Raw genomic sequence first — 22408 nt, forward strand, 5'->3', positions numbered from 1 at the left:
CTCTCTCTCTCTCTCTCTTTCTTTCTTTCTTTCTTTCTTTCTTTCTTTCTTTCTTTCTCTCTTTCCTAAGCTCCAGGATTGTAGTAAAAACAGACAGATCCTGGGAACTTACTGGTCATTGAACTTCAAGTTCAATAAAGCAGTGTTACAGAATATGATGTCCTCCTCTGTCCTAAACACAAACACTTGTGGGCTCATATACCCATGTACACACATGTACACTCATACATGTACCACCACCTCTGCCAATATATACAGACAAATTAACATTCATATAAAGAAACAGGAGTAAAAAGCCAAAATGAAACATAAATCAGTAAAATGGACAGCCACTTAGTATTGGCACAAATAATCAGTAGATCAGAGGAAATAAAAGCTGCTATAACTTTATTTTATGTACTCAAAAATCTAGAGGAAAGGCAACTTAAAAGTTCAAATGTTCAAAATGCAAAGAATATGCTAAGTTGCTGGAATTGAAAAACTAAGTAATGATTGCTGTGAAAAACTTTCAGTAAGGTTATAGATTTCAAGGAAAAATACTTGTGAACTTCAAGATAATACAACAGAAATCATCTAAAATGTAACGGAAATACTTTTTAATATTCATCTGTATTGTGTTTTAATTATGGTGAGTAGTGGAGGTGTCTGAAGAGGGTAGCTTGCTGAAGCTGGAATTATAGCCAATTGTGAGCTGCCCAACATCAGTGCTGGGAACTGAACTTAGGTCCTGTGGAAGAAGAGTACTCTTAAAACCTAAGCCGTCTCTCCAGCCACAGCACAATAGAGAATAACTTTAGGAGATCAACAAAGGGCATAAGAAATGGGAGCTCTTAAAGGAGCCATCAAAAAGAAAGCCAGAGAAATATTAAAAGATGGGATGATCAAAAACTCACCAGCTGGGATGAAAACTATAAAGCTGCATATCCAAATATCTTAACAAATTGGAAACACAAAATATATATTCAAAAAAGAAAGAGAGAGAGAGAGAAAACTATAACAAGAAATACCAAAATTAAATGGTTATAAATCTTTGAAAAAGATAAATACTTGATGGTAGAGAAAAAAAGAAGATGTTACACAAAAAGAAAGCAATGTCTCAGAAATAAAGATCTTGCTCCTAGTTTATTTCAAAAAAAGGTAAGATAAAGAATTGTCGAAGGAAACAAAAGCTAAAACTTCCTCACCAGCAGAAGCACAAGAATAAGGGGGAAAATTTAGTACATAGAAAGATGCACCTATAAAACAGAATGAGGACTACAGAGCACATGGATAAACATAAAGACTGTCTTAAAAGAACCTTAATATCTCAAAAGATAGTGAACTGCTTCAACGTTAGTTAAAATCATACATTATGATATATGCAAAGATACATAGAAGTAAAAGTTTAAAGATATATAGAAGTAAAATATGCAAAAACAGAAACACGAAGGCTAAGAGTACAGAACACACTGCCTATGTATTTTTTTATGTGCAATCATATGTTGCCGATTATAATAGACTAAAGACACCTATTAAAAATCCTAAAACAAAAATAGAAGAATACCGCAAAGAAAAAAGTCAAACTTTAAGAAAGAAAGAAGACAAACAAACAAATGGAACAAAGATTTAAATCAAGCAGCAAGATGGTGATCTTAAATTAATAATTATATCAGTGAAACAACACTCCAACAAAAGACCCATCATCCAGTGTTGATTTATTTAATTAAATGCTGCCTACAAGAAGCTCAATTTAAGCATATGGTGAAAAATCAGACACAGAACAGGATATGCCATATTATGCCATGCGTGTCCTTCCTGCTCCACTAACCTGAAGACACTCCTGAAGACTCTGTTGCAATGTTAGGTGATGCCTTCCTGTAATGATGCAAAGGCTTTTTTCCCTTTTAGTCACTCCTGATTTTTGTGTCCTTTGTATTTCCTAGGTAAATAGAGTTCCATTTATCTACCTTTGTTCTCTTCATATTTCTCTAAAAAGCAACAAAATACTGGCCATGAAAGATACTCTGTGATAGAAGTCTTTGTCTTTGTTGTCTGTATGCCTCTGTGAATTCTGAGTTAAACTGTGAAACTTCAGGAAGTTCTTGTGCAACCAGAACCAGTGCTGCTGTAGGTGCTGATCCTAAGGTTGGCAATGCTCTATGGCCACTGCTTGACTCAAGACTGGTAATAAGATACACAAATGAGAGTCCTTGGGCTATTTGGAATGGATTTGAAGCTCAGACAGACCGAGATGTGTGTCATGAAGATATATTTTTTGACCATGGGCATAAATGGCCCAAATAACTCTCTTTGCATCTATCTAAACAGGAACAAGTTGTCAAAAAAAGACAAGGATAGAAACTTCAGTGTACAGAAAACAGTGAATGTTTTAGACCAGTGAGCTAAGAACTTAGAAGATGATACTCAGCAAAGCAACGTGTTCACCTGGCCATTTGTCTGGTTTACAAAGAGCTGCTCCAGTGGGATTTCTTCATGTTTTTGTTGCACTGCTGACATTTAACATCAGTTGTGACTGTCAACTGGCATTAGCCATTTAGATAGCAACCCTAATAATGCTTTGCTACAGTAAAGAAAGATATATCAAACATAAAAAAATAAATGAATAATTATATCAAATGAAATAACACCGACAATTAAAAGACAGATTATCCACTGCTAATTTATTTAGTTTAATTAAATGCTGCCTAAAAGAAGCTCAGTTTAAACATAATGTGAAAAGCCAGAAGTGGAACATGATATGCCATATCACAGCGATGAAATGGAACAAATTATCTCCATCAATATCCAACTAAGCAGATTTAAAAATATATATGACCTAAACAATGACTAAGTAGATCTCTGTTAGCAGAAACTGTGAAATAGCACAGAGTGATTCACCAAGAAGACCAATTTGTACTGAATAGCTTTGCTACAGTTAAGAAAGATATATCAAAGCATACAGCTCAATTTATGCACCTAATCACATGGTACCAGAATATATAAAGCAAACTACGATGGAACAGTAAAGAGAAATACACATAAATAATTATGCTCAGTAAAGAGAAATACATGTAAATAATTATGCTCTCGGTGATTGACAGGGACAGAAACAGTAGACAACTGGGCAAGGGTGTGATATACAATGGGAATCCATCAACCCACCCTAGCTGATTGGAACTTCCAATGTTACACTGTTACTCTACCTGACCAGTATAACGTGAGTGTTCTAACCAGAGTATAGTCTGTGTTGGCTAAATAATTCTCATAAAATAAGTCTAAAATATCTAAAGAATTCAAGTCATATAAAGGATGACCTATAAGTGATCAAACGCTATAGAGCACATCCTCAAATATATGGAAACTAATTAACATACTTCTTGAACGCAACTATGTGATTTTAATATGTTTACCACAACACAAATACAGTGTGTAAGTTTTAGGATATGAATAATGCTATGCCTAGAAATTAACTGTGTCAAATGTCAATATGAGAAAAGTCTCAAGAAAACGCACTCAGCATCTCCCCTGAGGAAACTAGAAGGGAATGAACCCCATATATGCTGAAGAAAAGAAATAACACGCTGTGCAGAAGAAATAATCACTTTTAAGACAGAAAAATTACGGAGAAAATAAATTCGACTAAAACCTAGCACCTTGAGAAGAACAAAAATTTAATATAATCCTACCCAAAATGATCATGAAAATAAAGAGAAAATGTGCATACTGCCAATATTGAGAAATAGAGAGACGAAATTAGAATCAGTGCTATAGCTATTAAAATAACAGCTGGAAAATATTTTTGCACAGTAGCATGTTAATAAATTTGACAAATTAGTCACTTTGTGTAAATCCCTTGAGGCATACAAATTATCAGGCTTCACTCAAGATGAAACAGAATGGAATAGTATCAACTGAACACAATAGCAAAGTAGCTTTCTGTCACCTCACCACAGCATACTGGCTGTGACAAACAGACATGAATGAGGGGACCACTGGGAGAATGTGAGGGAAAGTGCATTAAAAAGACTAAGAATAAGGCTTCCCAGTCCCCCAAAGCAGCAGCATACGTGGAGCCAAAAAAGAGCCCTATGGTCCAGGACTCTTCGCTGGGGGAAAGGTGAGAACAGCAATGAGAAGCTGACTGTTCCAGGTGTGCACAATATCACCCAAGGCATCCTCTGTTAAGACCTGAAAAATTCGGAGGATTGGGCAGCTGAGAGAGTGGGCGAAAAGACCAGAAAGAAGGATCCATACTAATCAAGCTAGAAAAGCTAGCTACTGTGAATATCACAGTAGCGATAGGTTATCAGGAGCACCACTTCCACGATGCTGCCAACTTCTCCCTCTGGTCAGAGATGATGCTAATCCTGCTCATCCCAGCCTCCATGTCCACTCAACATGAGTCTTTACAGGTAGCTCACAAACATGCAGTGGCTGGACTCTGCACAACTAAGAGAAGGAAAGCATGCCCATTTGCTGGGGGGAAAATGTATTTGCAGGATTAAGAGAAGGCACATGATCTTAGTGATGGCTCCCCAAAAGGAAACAAAGAAGTGAAGTAAGCACAGCCAGAGAAAACACCAGAGTCTCTCAAAATCCCTAGGTCAGATGATCAAGGACGATTTTCCTTTCTCAACACTAATAAGTAAAGTCAAGATAAGATGACTGCTTGCTTGATTAAAGAGGACCACAAGGAGGCACTCTGAGAAGCATCTCCAGCACACACACACGCACACGCACACGCACACGCACACACATATATGCAACCCAGCATACAGATGCACAAAAACAACAACAACAAAAAACACTAATGCCCATCAATTGATACTAAGGAACTAAGACATTAAAAATGCTTGTCAATGAATTTAAAGAAATTAAATAATTGTTTTAATTGTTTTAATGACATTCAGTGACATACCTGAAAAACAAGAGAAAACAAATCAGAAAAAGCAATATACACAGAGAAACCAATGTCTACGAAAACAAATTCTGGAGCTGAAGAAGACAGGACACATGTGAGAAGCATCAACAGCATACTGGCGGCACAGAATGAAGCGCCTGTAACATTAGTCAGTCCATCCGTAATTATAATCAGAAACAAAGGGGGAGTGAAGACGGAATGAGAAAGCCTGGGATTGCTCTAGCTCCATTTCTGCTGCCATGATAAAGCACCGTGAAAAAAGACAACTTAGGGGAGAAGGAGTTTGACTTAGCCCTCATTCCAGGCTACAGTTCGCTGTTACAGGAACGTCAAGGCGGCAGAACTTGAAACAGTCAATCATTTCACAGCAAAGAGCTGAGGGAAATGAACTCGGACTTGTGTCATGTTTCTACACAACCTACTTTTTTCACTTTTAAACCACTCAGGGCTCAGCCCCAGAAATGGTGCTGCTCAAATTCAGGGTGGATCTTTCACCTCAATTAACCCAATTAAGAAAAATCTCTCAGGCATGCACAGATCAACCTGCTGGAGGGAATCCTCCACTGACAGTTGTCTCCCAGGTGATCCTTGACCATGTCAGGTAGACAACTAAAATGATATATAGATCATGGGAGTTCTCAAAGGAGAAGAAAATGGGGCACAAATGCTACTTTAAACAAACAATAGCTGAAAACTTCCCAAACCCGGGCAGAAACGTGGATATTCAGGTCGGTGAGTCTTAAAGGTCTACAAAGAGCTCCAACGAGTCCAATCCAGACAGGACTACTTAGCTACATCATCATATTGTCAAAATAAATATTTTTTGAAAGCAGCAACAGAAAAGAGAATTTTACATACATAGAAGCCTTCATTAGAATACTAACGTATTTCTCAGCAGAACTTTACAGATGGGAAAGAACAGAATGAATACTCAATGCACTACTTTCCATTTCCCCATTTATGAAAAAACTACAGCAAAACTATCTTTTAATAATGGACAAAAGGTAAACAAGAAAAGTGACCCAAGACCTTTATGGCCCATGATGGGTCTGCCAGAAGGAGACCTAAGCAGGGTCTTCAGGTTGAACTGGAATGATATGAAGATGAAAAATGAATCATATGAAAAGAGGTTACAGTAAAAACTTATTGGTAAGTCAAATATATAGTCAAATTTAGAATAGTTGAAGACTGTAACAAAAGCCAGTAAACTACTTTCAATTTCAGCCTAATAGTTATTAGAAGATAAAAGTATTAAGAAAAAAATAAAATAATTTATTAATTTCACTGCATGAAATAAGTAAATCATAACATAAATGAGGTATGTGTAAAGTTTTCATATGTGGTTGATAGTTGTGAATGAAAATTTGCTCATAATAAGATGTTTTGTAGAAAGCTCATGATAATAGGTAGCCATGAACTATGGTGCACACACAATGGAGAACGAAAAAGATGCCCATTTTATTATATTTTTTTAAAAATCCTCAAAGCATAAAAGATAGCAGGAGATAAGGATAGCAGGATGAGGAAATAAAGGAATTGCAAACAATTAATAAAATGGCAAGAGTTTGTACCTAGTAATAATTACTCCAAATATAAATGAACTAAATTCTCAAATCAAATAATTAATTATCTTTTAAACCATAGTGATATGAAGCTAGAAATCAATAACAAGAAGAAAACTCAAAAATAAAAAACAAACATTCTTGTACAAAATAACTTAAAGTTGAAACCAGAAGGAAAATTAAGAACTATTTTGATATCAGTGCAGAAATACAATGTACAAAAGCTTACAAGAGACACCAAAAATTGTTCTAAAAGAGATTACCCTGATAAATGACCACATAAATTAAATTCTTAAATAACCTAAATTTGAATCTCAAAAGTAGCAAAAGAAACAATGCCCAACATAGTAGAAATAAACAGAGACAAGAAAAATAATAAATAAGACCAATGGGATCAATTAGCATTTTGAAAAGATAAACAAAACTAAGCCTGGATCTATAGTGAGGAATAAAAGAAAAGACAAATGAAAGAGAAGACATTACTTTTAATAGCCTGCAAATAAAAAAGATCATAAGAAATTAATATTAAAAAAATGTATACCCACACTTTGGACAGGCAAGAAGAAATGACAAATTTCCTAGAGGTTTCCAGATATGCAATCTACCAACAATGAGTAATGGAGAAACAGAAAAGCTAATCAGACTCATACTGAGTGAAGAGAAGACTCAGTATTTAAACATTACCATGTATGAAATTCTCCAACAATAACTTTTTAAAAAATCTTTAATCAGAGATAGTCCAGGATCTGATGACTTAACGGATGTGTTCTACCAACATCTAAGAAGAGTTGATACCATTCCTTCTTGACCACATGCCTTTTCTATTCTACATAGCCTGCAAATCCAAGAAAAATAATAATAATAAAAGCATCAAAATTGGGAAAAGAAGAAGAAAAATGATTTATTTGCAGACATAATCTTTGTTTCTTATTTGTGTTTACATGTATGGTAAATACAAATATTGTCATGTGTGTTCAAATGAGTGTAAATGTGCACAAAGACATATGTGTTTATAAGAAAGCCAGAGGTTGATGTATAGATGGTATCTTATTCACTTGGTCACTCCCACTGGACTTTTTGAAACATGGTCTCTCACTGAACCTGGACCTCACCACCTAGACTATCTGACCAGCAAGCCCCAGAGATCTTCCTATCTCTACTTCCCCAGTGCTAGAATCCAGGCACAACCCACAGTGCCTGGCTTTCCATGGGTACTAGGATCTGAACCCAGGTCTGCACACTTATCAATCAAGCCATCTCCCCAGGCCCTGAGAAATTATCTTACACACACACACACACACACACACACACTCACGGCTATAACTAATAAATACAGTAAGCTGCTTGCAAGATACAAAATCAGCCTACAAAAATTGTCTGTGTTTTTATTCATTAGCCATATATCTGAAGAAAACAATCCCAACTACAACAGCATTTTTTAAATGATAAACAAAAGTTAGGAAATTTTTAACTAAAGATGTAAGAGATCTTCATATTAAGAACTAAAAGCCTTTGGCGAAGCTCTACCACTCCTGGGCATGTTCACAAAGGACACTCCGTCGTACTACAAGGACACTTGTTCAGTTATGTTCATTACAGCTTTATTCATAATAGCCGAAAACAAAAGACAATCTAGATGTTCCTCAACTGAAGAATGAAGAAAATGTGATACAATTACACAATGGAGTATTACTCAGCTGAAGGAGAAGACGACGAAGAGGAAGAGGAGGAGGAGGAAGAAGAAGAGGAGGAGGAGGAGGAGGAAGAGGAGGAGGAGGAGGAGGAGGAGGAGGAGACATCAAGAAATTTACAGGCAAATGGCTGCAACTGGAAAAAGATCATCCTGAATAAAGTAACCTAGACCCAGAAAGCTAAATATAGTGTGCATTCATTAATAAGTGGAGATTAGCTGCTAAGTAAATGATAATCAAACTAAATTCCACAGACCCAGAGAGGTTAGGTTAAGACGGGGATCCAGGAGGTAAGTGTTGGCTCCGGATGGGTGAGGACAGGAGCAGGAGGATTCAAGTGCAGAGGGTTAGAGGGGGTAAAAAGGATGGAGGGAGAGAGTGCAGAGAGAGACAGCTGGAACTGGGGGGCACCTGGTGGGAGCAAACCTAAAGCAGTGGAAACTTCCAGGGATCTATGACGGTGAGCCTAGTAGGATTCCCAGTAATGGAGGATGTAGAACATGAATGGGGTACCTTTCCTAACCAGGTAAGTCTCCCAGGGGAGTAACTGGGCTGCATTGGGCTGAGTTGTTGGTTAAGGGGTACTGTGGAGATCCCTAAACAATCAGATTGATGCTAGAACAGAGGGGAGAAGGGAGGTGGGAGGGATTTGGGAGAAGGTGGGGGGAGGGGAAACTGTGGCCAGGATATATGGTATGAAACAAGAATCTATTTTCAATTTAAAAAAAAAACAAACTAAAACAAACAAAAAGAAAGAAAGAAATGGAAAGACAAACCAAGTTCATGGGCTGGGTGAAGTAGTATTGCTAAAATGCTCATCCTACCCCAAAAATAATGTGCAGCTTGAATGCAATCCTTTACCAAAATACCAGTGAGATTTTCCAGAGAAATAAGAAAGACAATCCTATTTATATAGAACAACAAAAAAAAAGAACAAAAATATCTAAATCTATCATATATATATATATGTGTGTGTGTGTGTGTGTATGATATATATGTATATGTGTATAGATGATAGATATGTTATATACATATATGTGTGTGTATATATACATATATATTTGTGTGTGTGTGTGTGTGTGTGTATGTGTTTGTGTCTGAGATGAAACTGAACCCTACTTGAGCAAGAGATGTGCTTATGTATATAAAGCAAAAATAACTCAGTGACTCCTGGAGGCAGACCAAACAAAACAAGAGTGACCTGGGGAAAGGTAGCCATGATGCATGGAAACAGTGGCTCGGTTCAGCCAAATTCTGAAGCCACCTTTCTACAAAGGCCAGTGGACACAGACTCCATTGGATCCCATAGCCCTCTTTGATTTAAACTAAGGGTGAGTAAAGGTTAGAGGCATCATACTCCTTGATTTTGAATTACATTGCAAAGCCATAGTATTAAAATCAGGATAGCACTAGGTCAAAAACAGATGCCCCAACCAACAGAATACAATGGAGTTCTGAAATAAGCCACAATTCGTCTTCAAAATCACACACCAAAAATTCACAATGGAGAAAAAGTTTCTTCAAAAGAAGATGGTAAGGATAACTGGCTAGACACATGCAAAGGAATGAAGCTAGATTTGTCCATTACACAGACAGACAGACAGACAGGCAGACACACACACACACACACACACACACACACACAAATTCAGCCTGCCACATCTGTAGATATATAATCAGCCAAAAATCAACATTCTTAAAAAACAATTGTGTCTATACTAAACCTATAGGGACCTTTTTACTTTTAAGCAGTATAGCATGACAGTGTTCTGGTTTTATCTCTGTTGTTGTAACAAATACCCTGACCAAATGTTGGTGAGGAAGCCATTTACTTCAGTTCATGATTGTAGATTAATCTGTCACTGAGGGAAGTCAAGATAGGCAGAAACTCAAAGCAGGACCTAGGAGACAGACCTGCTTGAAACTCTATACACTATTACCTTCGATCAAAGAATTCAATTCATAGCCAAAGAAGTACAGCAGGAAACATGGAAAATGCAACTTGCTAGCTGGCTCACTGGCTAGCAAATTTCTTAGACCTGCCTAGGGATCATGTTGCCCACAGTAGGCTGGACCCTCCTACATCAATTAGCAGTCAAAACACTCACATAGAAGAGAGAGAGGGAGGGAAGGAAAGAAAGAATGAGAAAGGGAGGAGGGAGAAAGAAGGGAAGAGGAAAGGAGGGAAGAAAAGGGGAATACTATCACTAAATTTCCTTCTAGGAGAGGAGGTCTACCCCTTCCTCTCTAACAACAACAAACCAAGATACAAGTCCATCAAAAGTCATCATGGGGAAACAATGAGTTTATTGGCATTCTTATAGATCATGGACAAGAGGTTACTGACAGGAGCAAAGCAGCCATAATGGAAAGTCTTCACCCAGTATAGATAATGGCTTCCCAGTGGCCATATGGATAGAAACCCAGTCCCCAGTTTGTACCATCTTACTCTAGCATCTCCTCTGGAACCTAAGGCCACATGTAATTGGGGAATGACTGCAAAAAAAAAAAAAAAATGGCGGTTTACTCTGATGCGGGTCCAATGACTTCCTATACCCTGTCTAGACAAGAAGGCACAGCTCATCTTATTAGGATGGCAGTTGTTTTGCTTGATGGATAACATCCTAAATTCCAAAAATAAAAATAAATAAATAAACCTTGACCATTAATAGGGTTTTGGATCTTTAGAAGGCTTGGAACAAAAATCCCCTACAGATACAAGGGACAAAGGAATACTGGGCTATCACCACTATGTAGAATCCAAAAGGCTCTAACTTCTTAAAACAGAAAATAAAATGGTAGTTACCAGCAGGTGGGAGGTAGGGGTCATGAGATGTTGGTCAACAACTATAAACTTTCAGTTATAAATTGAAAATCTTCTGGAGATTCAATGTAAACATGTGATAAAGTTAACATTATATCCTTGCAATTTGTTCATAGAGAAGAATTTAAAATTATTAATCACCGAAGAAAACAAATACTGTGTCAGATGTTACATATGTATATACACATATATAAAAATATATCATCTACACTGATATATATGTACATATATATACATATACATCAATTAGCAGTCAAAACAACCACATAGAAGAGAGGGAGGGAAGGAATGAGAGAGATTATATATATATATATTTATATTTATATATATATATATATATAAATATATATATATATATATAAAGAGAGAGAGAGAGAGAGAGAGAGAGAGAGAGAGAGAGAGATCAAATATATATATATTGTTAGTTATAACCCACTAAGGCTTGGAGAGGCAGAATAAAACACAATATGGATAGGCCTGTGGTGATAAATATGAAATGTGAACATTTTAAAATGTTTAGTGTCTGATTAATAAAAGTACACTATTGGTGTATCTGTGTGATATCTATGTAACTATTCCATGAGAAGAGTGACTGAAAGACAAGAGCCATCCCGGGCATGAACGGCAGGGTGTGATGGGACAGGGATACAGAATGAGCCCACCAGGGAAACATACTTTTTCCCTTTGTTGAGGTTCATCTTGTGTATTATGTAACCAATGTGCTGAATAGAATGTTCCCCCATTAATTCCTGATTAGTCCAATAAAAGGCTCCTTTTCTTACAATGATAATCTATACATTATAAAAACAACTATGAAAACCATCATGCAAGAATTACATTCACAGTGTTCAGTCCATTTGTGTTTGGCAACAATTAGATAATTCTATCACCTACCCTACCTTGGTGAGTCCAGAGTTCTGTACCTAAATCATTTTCTATCATAACTTGCATACTACCCTAAAAACATCTTCTTAGACCAAAAAACATCTCCCCCTTGTCCATGATAATCTGAGCTGTTCCTACCAAGATGAACTGAAATCATGAGCCAAAATAACTTGCCATGCCTTAAGTTAGTTTTCCCATGGGTTTCTCACAGCAGGAGGAAGTGTAAGGAGGCTTTTAGATCAAATGGCTTTGTCCTTGGCATCCCTCACATACAGCTTCAGGCCAAGGTGGCTTTGCTAGTGAATTCTACTAACCATCAGAGAGAAAGTGGGGGGGGGGGGCGTGTGTGCATGTGTGTGTGTGTGTGTGTAAATACTCCCTAAGTCAGAAAATAGAAGAAAGGAAATTTACAAATCAAAATCCATTATCAACAATGATGCTAAAATGTTTAAAATCTCAGCAAATGGAATCTAAACTATACAGTTAAATGTATGTCAGTCACTCCTCAATAGGACTGCTACTAACTATCCCAAATAAGAACACCTTGCTTCCTGCAATCATCTCAGAGTTAAATGATCTCTATGACACAGTCCAGACAAGACAACTATTTCAAACTCCCCTCCTGGCTAGGAGTTTTGCTCCGACCTGGTTTTTATGTTGTTGTTGTTGTTGTTGTTCTCTTTTTAAAGGCTAATAATTGGCTGTGGTTTTTAGATAAAGGCTATAGAAAAGGAACTAAACTCCAGAAGACAAAACCCACCAAAATTCATTACAGCCTGGATGAATGCCTGGCCACCTTCCCAAAAAACAGTGCTCTACCTGCTGGGTTATTCCCTTCTCCCACTTGAAAACTTTGACTTCCTAATCCTATGCCACTTCCCCCTCAAAAAAAATCATCCACAGGTCCTCCTCACTCCCTATTTCCCACCCTCAAACCCCATCACAGCCAGGAGCAGTCCTCGGGGATCGCACTCCTACAGCCCAGGGCAGAAGCCATAAAGTCAAGACCAAGGATGGCAGTTGCATTAATAGGAGACTCCAGAAGACAGAATAGCAGCATCCCAAGCTAGCAACAGAAAAGGGAAACATTAGGACACACATAGCTCACAATAACAACCAGAAACCTTTTAAAACGGAACAAGAAAATGAAACAAAAGACAAACCTACAAATCCAGCCACACAGTCAGACTTTAATTGTTCCTCACTTATTTGCTCCCTAAAGCACAGTCCAATGGGTCCTTTTGAACTGACACTTCACACTTGATCACAGGGTCAAACTTGGCCATAGCCTGCCCTTCAATTATGAGAAGAAATTAGAGCTAATATATAAGCAATGCTCCAGTGAAAGGACCAGTGACAGAGGAGTTCCCCCACAGTGCGTCTCCATCCTGAAATGGACATGAAGTTCATAAAAATGTAAAGATGCCCCTATATCCTTCCTGGCCTACAGCCCTGTCACAAGACTGATGGCATTATCCCATTTAAACTGAAGTACGCATCAAACACTAACTCCAGCTGCTCAGCTTCTACAGCCTTCAACAGCACCAGCCTTTCAAATTGCCAAACTTGAATTCAAAGACTTACAGTGTTTAGAGAATTGTCCCAAATTGAGGGGAGAAGGGAAACGACGGGGGAGGGTGTTTGCAAAATTCTCTTTCTGGGAGAAAGAAAAACACTTTATTTAATTAACTGTACACTACTAGGAGAGATGGGGCCTTAGGCCCCAGACATCTGTAGGGCAGTCGTTGGGATTGCAGTAAAGGCCTTTCCCTTGGGCAAGATACTTCACCCGAATACACAGGAAACTGAAAGGCCAGCCAATGGCCTGGCTGCAATGAGACCCAAAGGTGAAGGAGGGAAACATCTAACAGGCTAGAGAAGCTTTTGGGGGGAGCCGGCTGAGAGCCTGCGTGCCTGCAAGAGCCCCTGGGAGGGTCACTTACTTGTCCAATATGAAATCACATTCTAGCTAGCAGGCCAGCAGGCCACCATGCACAGCCGCACCGCACCCAGCAGGGCGGTCCAAACAAGCTGTAACTCCGCCCGCTTCAGTCCAGCCAGCAAACCTTGTAAGGCGCAACCTGATTGGTCCTTTGAAACGGGCACCGGGAATGGCCAGTACTTGTGAGCCCTGCCCCTTCACCCTACAGTGCAAGTCGTGGGTTTGCGTTTCAAACTCCTCTCTAGAACGCTGCCTGGATTTTAAAGACGCCAAGGCAACAGAGACTGCTCAATCTAAGCAATTCCCTGTGAGCGCCAGCTACACTAGCCTGAATTCTACAATATGTGATGGATATTTCCTGTTAAATCGCCCTCAGCTGAACACCAGGGTTGCATGGGCTTACAATTCCTTGAGCCCTTTATACCTGGTACTTTTCAGGAATTCTATCACTTTATCCTGTGGTCGAGACTTTAAGGTAGAGATGACACTGTAAATCATATATATGTCATATATATATCATATATATATCATATATATACCCTTGCCTTTGAGAAGTTGACAGACTGGTTGATACTGACCTTTCCAGTAAGGTACCTGTTATCCATCCTCATCGATAGATACTGAGAGTCCAAAACCGGTTTGGCTTTTTTTCTGGGGACTATTCCAAGGTTGTGAAGACTAACCTTCTCAATAATAACAGAGAGTTCCTTAAACAGACCTGATATATTTATTATGTTAAGACTAGTATCCGCATGACCTGAGAGTAAACAAGTGATTATCTTTCTTAGTCATCCAGGTGTGATCTCTGTCTTGGTGAGACTGAGGCCACAGGATTAGTCCTGCGCCCTGCTGGAGGTCTTGTTTTGGATTTATTTTCCTCTAAACAAGCAGTTATCAACCTGCTTTGGTGTGATATATCAGATATTTACATTATGATCCATAACAATAGCAAAAGCAGATATGTGAAGTAGGAAAAAATAATAATTTTATGGTTGGCTCACTACAACATGAGAAACTGTATTAAAGGGTCTCAGCTTTAGGAGGGTTAAGAATCACTGATCTACACTATGATTGTATTTCTTGGATGCTTAATACACATAATACATTGTCCCAGCTCTTCCTTAATATATCCCAGAAGTGGAATGTCCTCCTGGACTATGGCTGGGCGTGAGAGCATGAAAGGTCTCTTCTTTGCTAAACATAAATTAGTGTGTTGGCCTGAGTAGATAGCTGTTTCTAGTCTGTGGTGTATTTGAGTTTTTATTTGTTTCCTCTTAAATAGCATACTATCAGTAGCAAAAATAGCATTGTGGCTGGGCCTGCAGCAGCCATTCTAAACAATAAAAGGACCATGGGACAAAATCCACACAGAGGAAAGCAACACGGTAAAAGAATGTGGGTTCCTAATGCTGTTTACACCATACAGGGCTGAGTCAAAAGACCCTGGAGCTCATCTAGCACTAGAAATCAGGTGACTGACCTCTACTATGAAACCCTCCAAAACTACATCATAGAAATGTTTTGCAAAAGGCATATAAATGTTTTGCAAAAGGTTGGATGCTTAATACATTGCCCCAGATCTTCCCTAAATATATCCCAGAAATGGAATGTGTCTGTTGCCTCATGGACTATGGAAAATGGCCATTTTCATACTACAATTTATGGAAAGAAATAACAACTCTTGAGTACTCTATAAAATACTAGCTATGACACAATGTGGCTGAAAAACAGAAGAGGAAATGGCTCCATGCAGAAGGCAGCAAGTGCATGGGATTGCCTTTCTTCATTAACAGTCTGGGCTCTGAAAATCTAACTCACTCCAAGAAACCAGCATCAATCCCATTGGAGCCCAATGTTCCCAGTGACATAATTACCTCCCACAAGTCCTCACAACTTACAGGTTCTACCACCCATCAACATCACGGCACTAGGGACCAAGCTTCCAGCATATGAGTCCTTTGGAGACTGTCTCAAAGCATATCTAGACTGCAGCAGTAGAGCATACAAAGGGACACATATGAAGTCATGCTCACTCATACACATGTAGTCAACACAACTACAAATTAAATCATGACACAGAAGGATAAACACAGACACACACATACAGAGACAAGCTGATAGAAATCACACAACCACACGTGTAGCCAAACATACTTGGTGCAATCATATTTGTACGGTCTTATATTACCACTTTATACTCATATATCATACATATAGAAATACATATAGTTATACTTGGGCACCCAAACACATAAGCTTAGAGATACAGAAAAGCATATGTACACAAATAACAGACATTGGCATACGTGAATACATAACATCATTAACATAAACAATCCCCCATCCATTTTATGTGACAGATTCTGTTAACAAATGTTCTACAAGAAAAAGAAGAATGAGTTCCCTTTTTGCAAATGTTCATTGTGTTTATTCATTAGTCATCTAGTATTTGATGACAATATATAGAAATAAGATGAGGAAGAGTACACTCAGAAATAATAGTGGCACCTGAGTGTTAAGGTCTGTCATTATAAAAATTAATGATTTTTTAACGCTATTACATAACGTATTAACTAGAATTCCTCTTGGATCGTATATTCTGAAATATTTATGGCTCTCATCTCCTTGAATAGTCTGAATACCTCTGAAGTTGTAAATAATGATATGAAGATGTAAGACAGTGCATTATTAAGGATTATACATAATTCTTTGCATTGCTTGAAAAACTGTAATTCAAATTGGTTGAAGCAAATAGCCACTTTATTGATTCACACAATTGGGTGATTTAAGAAGAAAGTGAAACTCAGAAGAGTCATCCAGGAATTTCAATTATGTCTTAAGTGACCATTGATTCTCCAGGTTTCATCTCTTAATTCCTATGATTGCTCCCTACTCCAGTGGGATCATGCCACACAGCTTCTTACCCTCTGGATAGGTATGGCTTGAAGACTGTCTGCAACAGGAACTGTTCCTATTGACAGTAGTTAAACCTGTCTCCTTAATCTAGCTGTATGCCATAAACCCCACCTCCTTGTTAACTTGTGTATAACCCCATCTACTAGTTTGACTTCATGCAGTGATGCAGCCACTATATTCCACTCCATATAATAAGCATACTGAACTTCTGGGGTGCTGTTGTTTCTCCATTTGAGTGCCCAGACCACCCAACCCTCAACTTGTTGTGTCTCTGTGTATTTGTCTTTTCTTCATTCTCTTGCTACCCTTGTCAGATCTATCTCTTGGAGTCACACTGAATGTGGCAGAAATGTTAAATGCTAATAAAAATGGAACAACTTCTAAGTAAATTTTAAGGTGAATAAACAAAGTGACCATAAATTAATTATATATACAATTTCAAATTGTATTCTTTCATTCTTTCATCTACTATTGCCTTAAAAGATGCCTTAGTTATTGTATCTATTACCCTAAAAGTAAGATGACAAATATTTATGGGCCTTTGATATTCTATAAATTTTATATAAAAAATAAAGCTATCTTAACAAGTTGGGTTTTTAATTTTTATTGAAATTTTTTTTTCATACAATATATTCCAACCATAGCTTTCTGTACCCCAAGTCCTCTTGCATCCTCCCCCAAAGAATGTGATACTACACAGGCCATGAGCCTAGGGATAACCAAATAATCTTGTTCTCCTAAAAGAACATAGCAATAAAATGACTCCTAGCCACACTCTGCTGTAGACCAAAGCCTTGTTCAGCCATGGTCAGAGAACCTTCCTCCTACAGGAGTTGGGAACTAACACATATGACCACAACTGGACAATGCACAGAAAGTGGTAGACTTTGGAACACTCAGTCCTAAATGAGAAGTCTTCATTAGTTTGGAGTTTTGTAAGGTGCAAGAAGTATAAAACAGTCTTTCACCTCCACATTGTAAAGGGTTAACAACATGCAACAGAATTAAAAAAATCAGAAAATTAGAAATCAAGTGTGAATGTTAACCCAAGAATCTATCTGTTGTATTATTTATGTTCTCAGCTTCAGTGTCTTCCTCTGTGAAATGGAAGTGATACTACCTACTTCCAAGAGCTATATGAGGGTCAGATAGTCCTCTCACTTGTTCCAGTACTGAATTCAACAAGTGACTACATATCTTCCTCATGTTAAGTTCCCTATGGAAGGTACATGACACTGTAGGCACTCTGAGCAATGTGGTTTATCGGGACCTATTTATCTTCTCTGCCTGTGTCTTGTTTTTCTTCTATCCAGTTCCTCCTGGTGTCAGTATATAGGGCTATTATAATCAGAAGCCTTGCTTTTACTGGCCTGTGGCTGAGCTCCTGAACTGAGCCAATTTGTAGACATACCCTCTCAAGAATTCCAGTCTTCTGTAGCATGTAGTAGCAGAGACTAGCAGGAATGTATGTACTCCATCACAACCAAAAATTGTTTGCCTCAAATATAATCTGCCTATGTTTCTATTCATTTCCAAGATTGGTGCTTCAGCCTTACCATCATTCTTGTTTGTTTTGACAAAATCCCATGTGTGATAAGCTTACTTCATGAAAAAATTTAAAAAAAATATATGCACAGGAAAAAAGTTATTTCTATCAATTGCCTTTCTGTTGCTGTGATGAAACATCAAAACTAAGACAACTTGTACAAGAAAAGGTGTATTTGGGTGTACAGTCCCAGAGGTTACAGTTCGTAGTAACAGGAAGAAGGCATGGGAGCAGGTAGCATGGTGCCTGAAGCAGGAAGATGACAGCCATGTTCTCACTGGCAAGCAAAAGACAGAGAATGAACTGGAAACGGCACCGATCTTTAAACTCCCAAAGCCCACAGTTACAGGCTTCCTCCAGTAACACATCATTTCCTAAGGCGCCCCAAACATGTCAGCCGGGGACTAAGGATTCAGATAGATATGACTTAGCAGAATGTTCTCAGTAAGCCATCATGCTTCGCTTTCCCAAACAAGCATTATCTACTTAGGAGAATAGAAAATATACACGAAAAGGTAATTAAAATTGGAGTTTGGAAGTGCTCATTATGGAAGAATGCATACTAACTTCAGAATAGTTCATGCCAGATGTTCTAACAAAACAATGACTTGCACTGGATTTTCAGCTTACTGAGACAGGCATGGGAGATGTACATGTCTAGTTAAAACTCTCTGGGACCTATAGCACAAGCGAGCCTACTTCCTAGATGAGATTACTAGGCTCAGTTAAGTTAAACAACTTATACAGCCAACTTCTATAATATGCAGGGTCCAGTGGGACCCTGTATTGAAAAAGTGTTAATAATTCCAAAATAATGATGCATTGAGGTATGTTCAGTAACCTTCTGAGCATGCCCCCATATGATTACAAAAGTCATACAAAATGTTGACTTTGTTTTTTTAAATACTAACTGACAAAGCTGTAACTTGAAGCTCACATACTGGACCTGGAAATTCAGGATTCAATTCATATATGCCCCATACAATGGAAATGTTCTTCACGCACAGTAATGGAACTGAGATAATTCAGATTTCCTGAGTATTCTTCTCATTGCCTTCCCTGTGAGAGCTGTGGACTCACTGAAAGTTGAGGCGGGAGACTTCAGAGACTCACAGACAACATAATCATGAAGGCAGCAATGGCAGGGCTCTCATCCCTTATTTTTCTTCTCCTGTAATTGATGATCCCTTAGGAATGTTGCTGGTCAATCATAAAATAGTCTAAGAACTAACAACATTTATGAAGGTGTTTAGGATGATAGGAGTGGTAATCTTATAGGCTGGAAGAATCATGACTGGCATCTAATCTCTGCTCTGCTGAGATGAAAGCCCTATAGGGAATAAGGAGCTATCCTGCTCTCCACAGTGCTCCACATCCAACAATGCTCAAGGGAGATGACAGAAGCAATTACAGCATCTGCTGAATGCCCATCAAAGAGCAAAGGTGTTACTTATGTTGTATAGAGATGCCATGAGGAAAGCCAGTTCTAAACAGATAGATTTGAAATTTTTAGCATATTTATTTTGCATATGCATGTGTGTGTGTGTGTGTGTGTGTGTGTGTGTGTGTGAACATTCTGTGGGATCTATGTGGAGGGCAGAGGACAACTTGTAGGAGTTGCTTCTTGCCATCTACCATGAGGGGTTTAGGGATTTATCTAAGGTTACTAGGCTGACAACAAGTGCCTTTATCCACTGTGCCATCTCACTGGCCCATGTGACAGATTTTGACTCTTGGGCAAAATAAAGTTCTCCAGCTCCAAGATGAGACACATTATAGGATGTCGCCTTCAAGTACTTGAGCATGAGGGCAACAAGGGACTCCAAACACATGTCTTAGAACACCAGAAATGGAAGACATTTTTACTATTAGGTCAATGTCAGCTAACACTGGCATAGGAGTTGACAAAAAAAAAAGAGGTAGACTTACTTTTCTTCTTAATTATGTTGTGATCAAATCCTAATGCTTGCCATGAGGGCACAAACATCTTTCAGACATCCTTTGAAGCAGCAACATGTGTACCACTATGAATCCACATATTTTATTCCAAGTAAAAAAGTTGAGCAGGTTCTGTGTTCCATTGTAGTAAAAATTAATTGACTCTGAGTCCACCAAGGTTCATTTCTGTGTGTGACCAAACTTACGTGCAGTTCTCATTTTTCAGTCATTTTTTATATCTTATTGGAAAAATTATAAATGCGCTGTCATTCGGTTCTAGTTATAGCTACCATTGTGGGGCTTGGGGAGTCGCTCAGTGTTTTAGTTTTGGCTTGGATACTGTAAATATTATGTCCAGCCCCAGTGGTTAACCTCAGATGTGATCGTCACCATGCTTACAGACATCTGCGGAGAGAAAACTCTGGATAAATCTGTCTCAATAGTAATGATGAATTGCATGACTTCATAGAAATGGGAACCTTTGTAGGCAAAAGGTCAGACGGGTTGAGGAATGGAGGATGAGGACATCAGGGGACAATTCCATTAGCTCTAATATAAAGTCAAAGCCAAAAGGGGAGTCAAATTAATAGCACATTCAGAGAGGGCAGTAGATAAACCAGTCTAGAGCTCAAGAGGAAAAAGATTGACCATGTACCATTGTCTCCTGTTTCTTCCACTATTTTTTTTTAACTTATACTCTGGCTGTGCTTGCCTCCATTGACCAAGCTTTTAAAAATAATGATGGACTTGCTCATTTAAAATAAAGTCAATTATTTTCACAAAGTTTACATTGATTGTGGAATTTAAGCCTAAGCATTTAAAAATCCTGTGTTTTATATAACTCAGAGGGTTACTATAATTCTATCCTAATGTTAATGTGTGTATGTACACACCCGCCCTCAAGCTGGGGAAGTGGTTCACAGAGAGAGATTCACCCCTGACAAAGTGCTGAGAAGTTTGTTTTAAGAACTCTCCTCCTTCTGACCCAGTTGTTTATCAAACATTGAGATATCTGAGCTCCCTGCTAAATACCTAAGTCTATTCACAGCCCCATCCAAGCCTGCTTTGAAACAGGAGATGTTCCTTGTTATCTTTCAGAAGATGTAGACTCTAAGAATTGAAGTACAGTAACTGCCTCCATTTACTGAGCGCTTCTGGTCTATTGGTCAGCTTTAAGTCTTATTTAATCTTACAAAAATCCTTAGAGATAAATAATGTTTTCTTTCTCACCTGTGATAAGGAACAAAGGCAAGTGAAGAGGAGTAAGTCATCTACAGGAATGTAGCTAGGGATCTGAAATTGGTTTGGTTCCAGGTCTAATGCTGAATTTGTTTTGAATTCTTTTTGTTTTGGTTTGGCTTGTCAGAAATAGTCTTGTTACATAGCTTAGGCTGGCCCTGAGCTCCTAATCCTCCCGCTTCAACCTCCTGAATCAAATTCTGTTCTCTAGGATCTCATCATCTTTACTTGATACACCCTGCTACTTGCAGATGCATGTCTTCATTCTGGATGATACAGAACACCATCCAGCAGAGGCAGAATCCATGGGCTGATTGACCCTCATATAACCACAGTGCACAGCACCGACTTTCATTCCTTTCTGTCTAAACATTTTTTTTAAAGATGAAAGAATGTGTTTCACTATATTGGAGAGAAGAAAAAAAAAAGCTTACAACTTTTCCTCTTTAGAAAAAAATTTCCAGGTCACCCAAAGACATGTTTTCATGTATGTTTCCTGTGAAACTCCTTTATCTCTCCATGTAGGACTCTAGAGCACCTATGGAAATGGGTCTTCTGTGTAGAGGTCAAGAAAAATAATGTTTGCAACAAATAGGTAAAACCAGAGACCATTTGTGTGTGATTAAATGCCACACACAGCAAAGACAAGGACTGCACATCTCTTCCAAGCATGGAAGCTGGGAAGTTTGATCTCAGCATATGGCAGTGAGTGTTAGAGGGAGAGACTGGGAAATCCTGAGGGAGGAGGGATGTGATGTAGGGACTGGGAGATAAGCACCAAGCAATAACAAGTTCCAGTACTCTACAACACAAATGTTTGTAAACTTCAGTTAAAAAAAAATCTCTTTATTTCAGAAACAACTAGAAGAGAAGTGTTTGAAGCCTCTGAACATAAAATAATGAGATAGAGATGTTGCTCTAACTCCATTTGATTTGCATGCACTTGGTAACTATGCTGAAATATG

At 38.3% G+C, this 22408-nt stretch overlaps 1 protein-coding gene across 4 annotated transcripts in view; it reads right to left on the reverse strand.

Moving 5' to 3' along the window:
- The window catches only part of Fggy (FGGY carbohydrate kinase domain containing), a 363520-nt gene extending 349630 nt beyond the window's left edge, over window positions 1–13890 (reverse strand). For 2 of the 4 annotated variants that reach the window (XM_028773314.1, XM_028773312.1), the window contains exon 1: window positions 13806–13827. The gene's annotated coding sequence lies outside the window, so the exon portion shown is untranslated. Of the gene's footprint in view, window positions 1–13805 lie in introns of all 4 variants that reach the window. The other 2 variants (XR_003712158.1, XM_028773313.1) reach the window with 2 other exon arrangements.
- Window positions 13891–22408: the final 8518 nt, after the last annotated feature.

This window comes from Grammomys surdaster, unplaced genomic scaffold (assembly GCF_004785775.1).
Source record: "Grammomys surdaster isolate TR1022 unplaced genomic scaffold, NIH_TR_1.0 225, whole genome shotgun sequence".
In the NCBI taxonomy this organism is placed as follows: domain Eukaryota; kingdom Metazoa; phylum Chordata; class Mammalia; order Rodentia; family Muridae; genus Grammomys; species Grammomys surdaster.